Source organism: Suricata suricatta, chromosome 16, assembly GCF_006229205.1.
Source record: "Suricata suricatta isolate VVHF042 chromosome 16, meerkat_22Aug2017_6uvM2_HiC, whole genome shotgun sequence".
In the NCBI taxonomy this organism is placed as follows: domain Eukaryota; kingdom Metazoa; phylum Chordata; class Mammalia; order Carnivora; family Herpestidae; genus Suricata; species Suricata suricatta.
The window spans coordinates 5,687,640-5,696,031 of NC_043715.1; the positions used below are offsets into that span (position 1 = coordinate 5,687,640).

General features: G+C 42.0%; 1 long non-coding RNA gene across 1 annotated transcript in view; it reads right to left on the bottom strand.

Moving 5' to 3' along the window:
• Nucleotides 1-8,027, bottom strand: part of LOC115280318 — a 34,151-nt gene extending 26,124 nt beyond the window's left edge. Inside the window, exons 1-2 of the long non-coding RNA XR_003903737.1 lie at nt 8,002-8,027; nt 4,934-5,014 (exon numbers count right to left, since the gene is read on the bottom strand). This is a non-coding gene — a long non-coding RNA (uncharacterized LOC115280318). The remainder of the gene's footprint in view (nt 1-4,933; nt 5,015-8,001) is intronic.
• Nucleotides 8,028-8,392: the final 365 nt, after the last annotated feature.

Below are 8,392 nucleotides of genomic sequence, written 5' to 3' on the forward strand. Positions count from 1 at the left end.
TACCACAGGCCAGATCCTATGAGAGAAACCAGGGATATAAAAAGATGTAAGGTGAAGGCCATGCTCTAGGAAGAGACATGAACTCCTTTGACCAAGAAACGGAGAATTCTCCATTTTCATTTTTTATCCAGATAAGGCTGTAATAACTTCATCTTCCTCCGAGTTCCGATGCCTTTCCATTTACATTACTAAGCCAGATGCTGTTTACTGTACCCCCTGCTAAGGGCACTGGGAGGGAGGAGAGGTAGGTAGCCTCCCTAACTTACCATTCATTCTCAGCCTGTGCCATTTTGCAGGCAAGATGCCCAGCCTGGATGTCAACTTTTTTACAAATAACAATTGAAGCTGTCAGTTATCTTGATGAGCAGCACTCCAGTGAAAGAACAGCATAATTGGGGGATGAAGTGTTAGGGAGCTAATTTTTTTTACCAGCAACAGGAACAAAACATCTTTCTGAGGATAATGTATTTACTGTTCTTATTTGGTATGTAGCACAGAAATTCAAATAATACCAGAGTGAAAGTATTCCTCAACTTTTAGGAGAGACCAAGCATACAATCTCTCTCTCCAAAAAATACAGAAATTCATGGAAACCTACTTCTTTCTTTAAGAGATTTTTTTTGTTTTGGTTTTCTGTGGGTGTATTTATTGTTTGTTTGGTTGTTTGTGGGGTTTTCGCCTAATTTTAAACAGGAAAACCCTGGTGCTTATTTTTCTTGCGTTTTTATATGCTTAAATACAAGGCAGCAGGATTATAAAAAGACCCCAGTGTTTAAACCTCAAGGCAAAGATAATATGAATTTAAATGATCTATGACATTGTCCCCTAACACTCTGGACTGCTCATTATTAAGTAAGCCAAAATGTAATTTCCAGTATCCTTTCCATCCCTCCTAGTCTCTAAATCTAAGACCCCAGCAGCTCCCCCACACCTGACCACCCCTTAATACCCTACTCAAATGCCAAATGCCACTGAAGCCTTCTCTACTTCCCCAAGCAGTGCTAAGGTTTCTTTCCTCCCAGCTCTACCCCTCCTCGGCTCTTCTCTCAGCTGGCCCCTCTCAAGCCATGTTCTAATTGTTACTTATCTTTTTTGTCGTAACTCCAAACAGTGAGGTCCGAAGACACAGGGGCTGTTTGCCCACCTTGTATCCCAGATTCCTGTACAGCTCCGGGCACATAGGACATCATCCTCACTAGTATTTGCCGCACAGGAAAAGGAAAGAATGGATGTGGGAAAAGGACTTTGCTGCGTACTTAGCACTCAGAACACATGAGCTCCAAGGTAGAGCAAGGCAAATGGCTCTGGCTCCTGAGACCCAGCAGAGGACAGCAGAGAGCAAAGGAGCAAAAACTAACTCCCGAGGAGAGAGTTTGCAGGACAAGATTGCCCATGGGAAAGACCATATAGCAGAGACGGGAGGACAACCCCAGGGACCCCAACAATCAGGGACACATCACTGTCAGATGCCCCAGGATGCACAGGTGGGACCCTGAGTCTGGCAGGAACATATGATGAGGCTAGGAAACACAAGAGGCTCCCACAGTGGGCCCAACATAATTTGAGTGGATAGTGTTTGGGGGCACAGGGCTTCATCTGAAGGTCCTCGGCCTCGGCATCATCAGGGAATGTCTCTCAGCAGATCTCAAGGTCTGGGTACTAAAGAAAGAGTTAATGGATGGAGGGTAAACTAAACATCCACACAATTTGGATTACTAATGGGAAGCTAAGACATGGGAGAGAGGAAAGGGTTAGACAGTCCAAAGGCCACTGAGGCAGGAGCTGATCAGGGAGAAAAACCCTGAACAAAAGTCAGCATAGAGAGAAGTCTCCATTGATCAGCTTAAGAATTCCAAGAGCTGACCACCTGAGTGGGAGAGGGTGCCACAGCTGGGTTCTGAAGTTTCCAAGCCTCCCTTTGTCCCTCCTGAAACCCAGACAAGCCACACCTCCCCAGATTCCGCCACTAAACACTAAACTATACCCTCTCTTTAAATTAGTTGCAAAAACCTTCCAAGGGTCCCATTACAACCTGATACAATCATCTGTCCCCTCACTGAACAATGCCTCAGTGTATGTCAAAGCTTGGTTAGCCAGGAGCAGAAAACTTAAAACAAATAAACCCAAGCCCACAATACACATATGCACAGAGCTTTGGTATTGGATTGCGTTTCGCAATTGCACACTACCACAAGCGTGGCCCATGGACTCAAAGCAGCAGCATTAAGCAGGTTGCTAAAATGCAGAATCTCAATCCCCACCCCCCAAGCTACTGAATCAGAATCCACACTTTAACAGAATCCCAGGGTGACTCATATGTCCGTTAAATCTGAGAAGCCCTGTCTACCACCACCCGAGCCCTGCCTATACTTCTGGCCATAGTTGAACCACTCTCCCCCTTGACCACTACGCTCTTGCCGTATCAGTCTTTCTGCTCCTCGAATATGTCGTGTGCATTCCCAGCATAGGGTCTTTCCTCTGTCTGGAGCCAGGGGTGGATTTTCCTGACATTCAGATCTGGACTTAAATGTCAGCTCTTCCCTGAGCATCCAATCCAAGTGAAACACCTGAGCACTCTCAACGACACTTGGCAATGTTACTCATGCGCACAGTGCCATGGTTCTCAACCTGGACAATCAGAGTCACCTGTAGAACTTGTTAAAACACAACTTCGCGGACTACTCCCCCAGAGTTTCTGATTCAATATGTCTCCAGCAGATCTAGGCATTGTGAGAATTCGCATTTCAAACGAGTTTCTATGTCACACTGATGCTGTTAACCTAGGAGCACCCTCTGAGAGTCAGGGGCACTGCCTCACTGTTGGATACTATTTTCCTTGATCACTCTCTTCTGTAGGAGACACCAGAGTGTCCATTCCCCAAGTTTAGAGAGTCTGTATGTTTTCTCCAGTACATGATACACAGGAAGTGCTCTTTAATATTTGTTGAGTAAAGAATGGATTTATTAGTAACCAGTTGTTTTCATTATGAATTTTGCATCTTTTGCATTTGGCTTAATCTAACGTGGCAACAACTTGGCATTCCGTTCTGTGCATACCTGTAATGAGCCATGAGCGATCTGCACACATTGGCTGTAGGTAAACCTAAAAACTGTAAACCACACACGGACAGTTGAGAGCTAACTATATTTTATCTGTATTTATCTGTTACTGACAGTGTATTTTTATGCTTCTGATTGCCTTAGTTCTTCTATTTGAGGATAGAGACTCCATCCAACCCCAACCATACCAAGGAAATAGCCCTTTCTTCTCCACATGAGCACAGTGGTATTCTTCAACTTGAATGCAACATGGAAAGAGGTGAAATAAGCAATTGGATATATTCATACATTCTTTCATACCCTAGCAAAATATCCTCTCCCAAGTCAGAATTAAGTACATCATCATAAGGTTTAACTGATCATTAAGCATACATCTCAATAATGGCCAGGTTCCTTTTATTACTAATAAGATTCTATTTCGCTATCAATCCATTTGAGCTTGCCTCTCTCAGGAGCCTTATCAAGTCACATACTACTGATGGAATGAGCACACTGTCCTGTCTCCTGGTCACCCCTCCATTTGTGGATCACAAGTCCGCAGTGAGAATAGCCACCTTTACGAGTTTACGGGTAATTGCATTTATCTGCTTTGCCTGCCACTAAAACCCTGCTGTAACCACCACCTCCTCCACTTCCTCCCCTTCCTGTTCCGTTTTCCCTGACAGGCCTCCTGCTCATCCCTGACTCTGTGCCCGGGCCCACCCAATCTGGATCTCAGCTTCCCTCACAGATTTGTTTTCATCTTCTTAATGCTAAGGCCCCTCCCTGCACAACAAGAAGCCTGAATCAAAAGACAGGTTTTTAAGCTATGAATCTAGCACTAACCTCACTCCAAAGTTGGTCTTTGTGAGAAGCTCCTAGGGAGGAGAGGGAAGGGGTGTGGGTGGCCTTGTTAATTAGGACAGAGTCTAGGTGTCTGAAGACTAATGTAAGGCACTGTGGCTAAATGTCGAAGTTGAGGAGCCAGCTCATAGAGTGACAAACCCACTCTGTCAGAATGCTGACAGTCAAGGACAGTAATAAATGGGGAGGCTGTGACTGTGTCACAGCCATGCTTCCTAGCACTAATGGCCGGGGCCCACCCTGCAGAGGGCAGACATCCTGAGAGATGAGCCTACTCTGGCTGCACTTGTAAGAGATTATTAAAAGCACTGACATAGATAATAGTGTCTGAAAAGGATACTTCATCACAAGCTAATGTCTGAGACCTGAATGTGATATAATATCCATTTGTTAAAGTTAAGTTAAAAAAATTTTAAAGATCTAGTTTTGCTTTGTATCTATATTAATTACAAAACATACTGGCTCAATTCCGGATTGAAGCAACTTATAATGATTATTATTTTTAAATACACTGTTTCCAGCATAGGAAAAAATACATATATTGGTGAGGGGACCTACAAATGAGTGGTAATTCTGGCCTTTGACTTATAATTCCTTTTCTATCTGAAACCTGTTGGTTCACCTAAAATAAGCACTTGATTAACACTTAGGGTCATTCATTTTTGTCCTTTTTTATACTTGCTACAATCCTATGAAATAGGCAGAGCAGATATTATCAATTACTGTCGCCCCATCTTACAGTTAAGAAATCCAGATTCAGAGAGCTCAAGAGACTTGCCTAAGGTTCCACAGCCATGCAGTGGTGGAGTGAGGATCCCATTTGTGCTGCTCATGGGAAGGCTTTTGAGGAAGAAAACTTTTATCAGGGGATTCAACTGCCAGCCATCAGCACCATGCACTGGCGTCTCCCCTTCATTTCTTCTGCTGGGCAACGCTCTCTGACCCCTCACTACTGACCAGTGAGCCTGGGTTCTGCCTGCTCTCAATCACAAGTCACTCTCAGTTGCTCTAACTCATTCTCTTTACTTACAGGTTCCAGAAAAGATCTTTCTTCCAACCTCAATGGCACTGGCAACTTCAGCTTCCACTGAAAATAATGAGCTCTGCTGGTCTGTGTACAGGGAACAAAATTTTAGATCTTTGTTGAATATTCTCTGTACTGAAATGTTATTACCCTCATTCATTTGTGATGGGATAGTCTTTTCCTTCTCTCCAGCCCAAGCCCAACTTTATCCTCCTTCTAGGGCATGGCCCATGTTAAGCTTGGGTATAAGAAGCAGGATTCAATAATACAACTTAACATGGAAGATGTGACAGAGACTCTATAAGCATCATAGAGAAGAGGGGCTGTGTCAGGAGGAGATCAACACTAGCAATATAAAAAGTCTACTTGTTGGGACCGAAAGCTGCCATCATTGCGCTACCAGCCTCTACGCATTCTAGAGTGGAGCCAAATGGAACTGGATGCTTGAAAAGCTGCTGTAGAGGCCAAGGAAAAGAAATCAATCCCTGGGAAGAGGAGAAAATGGAGGTGGAGAGGTTAGGAATGGAAAGAAGAGAAAGAAAGTGCAACAAGAAGGATCTAGAACTGGATATGTGAGGTAGCCCCACAAGTCAGGTATGAAGAACCTAAAAGCCCTGAAAGTCTGGGAGTTTATAGACACTAAAGATGAAAGGTAAGCCACTCCAAAACCTGTATAAAGACGAAGAATCATTTTGAGTATTCTGAATTCCCAGGTATTATTAGCTGTTTAATAATGGACTGGACCACCATTCACTCCCACAAGTGGAGTTCTAGATCCAGTAAGGCTATAACTATCTGCTAACAGTATAAACTTTGAACCAGATACTGTGACAGGAATGCAAAGATGAATAATTATGCATAGACTTTCCTCAAGAAACACAGTCCCAGGGACTCTGAAGAGAATACCATATACATTTAAATTTTTTAATGAATATCTTACTATTCTCTCAGAAAATTTTCAATAAACATACCAAGGTTTCATCAATTCAATGGGTATCTATGGCTGTTGCAAACAAACCATAAATTAGAAACAAATCATGGCCTTTGAGAACCATGACCTCGGTCCCTTCTGAGCCCTGAATCATAACTAATATTTACGTGGCATCTTTTGCATACCTCGTTTCTTATTTTGTATTCACAATAGTATGAGTATCTAAGAAGTAGATATTACTATTACTCTCCCCATTTCACATAAAAAGCTGAAGGTCAGAAAATTTAATAATCTGAGATCAATTTGTTTTTCCTTTCTCCTGAACAACCAATATAACCCAGCAGGGCACCATTCTCCTTGGAGAGAGCAGCCAACACAAGATATAATGAAATCTTTGTTTTGATCAGTTTAGATAGCCTTCTAATGTTTTGGTTTGGCATTAAGTTACTGAATTTTAGGCAACAGGCCATTCTAGCTGCCAATTAACATCTGTTCAGGGGCACCTGGGTGGCTCAGTCGGTTTAGCATTTGACTTTGGCTCTGGTCATCATCTCACAGTTCGTGAGTTCAAGCCCCATGTAGGTCTCTATACTGACAGCTGGCAGCCTGGACCCTACTTCAGATTCTGTGTCTCCTCTCTCTGCCCCTCCTCCTGTGTCTCAAAAATAAATATTGAAAAAAAATTTTTTTAATCTGTTTACACTGGGGCAACTGTGTGGCTCAGTCAGTTGGGCATCTGACTTCAGATCAGGTCATGATCTTGCAGTCTGTGAGTTCAAGCCCCACATCGGGCTCTGCGCTGACAGTTCAGAGACTGAAGTCTGCTTCAGTTTCTGTCTCTCTCTCTCTCTCCCCCTCCCCCACTCATACTCTGTCTCTCTCTCAAAAATAAAATAAGAACATTTTTAAAAGTTTTAAAAATCTGTTCACACGGAATACTTTTTATTAGTTTAAACAAGCAACAAAACCTCAAATAAGGCACTACTAATATATAAGTAAATTTTAAGAATTTAATGCACAATTGAATTTAGGTATATTTTGAAGAAAAAAATAAACTGAGAACAGAGAGTATGAGACTTTATTGAATACTACATTTTTCTTATAATGTTTGAATTTATTTGTATTTAAGTAAATAAAGATAATTCTAGTAAAAACATGATTTTTCTTGAATTAAAAGTATTTTTTTTAAACTCAAAATGATTCCTATTGATATAACTTACTAATTGTTCAAGAATGTTACCTGTCAGAGCTACTTGGAATATATTCCTAGAACAACACTGACTTGAAGTACTGTAGTAATTTCCATGATTTTTTTTCTAAATCTGCTTTCTAAGGGCATAAAACACTAGAGGCACCTGGGCTCCTGGGATCCAGCCCTGTGTTAGGTTTCGCACTGACAAATGGAACCTGGTTTGGATCCTCTCCCTCCTTCTCTGCCCCTCCCCCACTCAGGCACACTCTCTCTCTTCCACAAAAATAAATGAACATTTAAAAAATTTAAAGCATAAAACAGTGAAAAAATCTGACACCTGTGTACAAAAGAGATGACAGGGAAAAGGAAAAGAACAGTGGGTGTGAAAAAGGAAGAGACAGTAAAATGGGGAAGGAAAAAGAGAAGGCAGAAGTAGTGAGGAAAAGAGAAAAAAGGAAGAAAGGTGGAAAAGAGGAGAGAAGGAAAAAATAGGGGCTCTCACTGTGGTTCTTCGTCTGATCTTGGCCTTTCCTGTCCTCACTACACACACACACACACACACACACACACACACACACTCACAACACCACACACACGCACACACTCACACCACACATGCTCACAACACCACACACACTCACAACATCATACACACACTCACAACACCACACACACACACACATACACACACACACACACACACACACACACCTCTTCTTTGACAGCTGTCTCAGCCCCACACATCTTGCACAGGATGTATAAACTGGCAACATCTTGATGATACGAGCTACTCCTTTCAAGAACACAAAATTATGGCCATAAATACATCAGTTATTTAAAAATTGTGTTAAAATTAAAATTCAGAAGATTCTCGGAAAGGAATCATTTTCAAAAATAATTTCATGAAAATCTGATACTTAAGCTGCTTTCTATATTCAGTAGTCTACTTACTGTATATCTTTGTGGCTTTTTTCTTTAACAAATATCCTTGCTAAGTGGATGGATAGACGGATAATACACAGTTAGAAAGAAAATTCTAAATCATTAAACAGCATAACTGCCATCAGAATGTGCACCCTACCCTATTTCTAGCATGCCTGCCCACTACCCTTCTATCCGGCCCAGCACTGCCTTGGGAATGTGGCTTGCATGCCAAACTTTTTTATCTTTGAGGAATATTTTCATGGGAATATTTTTCTAAAGAAAACAACATAAAATATTTTAGATTGGGGCTGTAATACACACACACACACACACGTACACGTATGGATGTATGTGCATGCACACACGTAGGCATGCCCTTGCACACACTCACACATACACCAATCCCAGGTCTATGGAA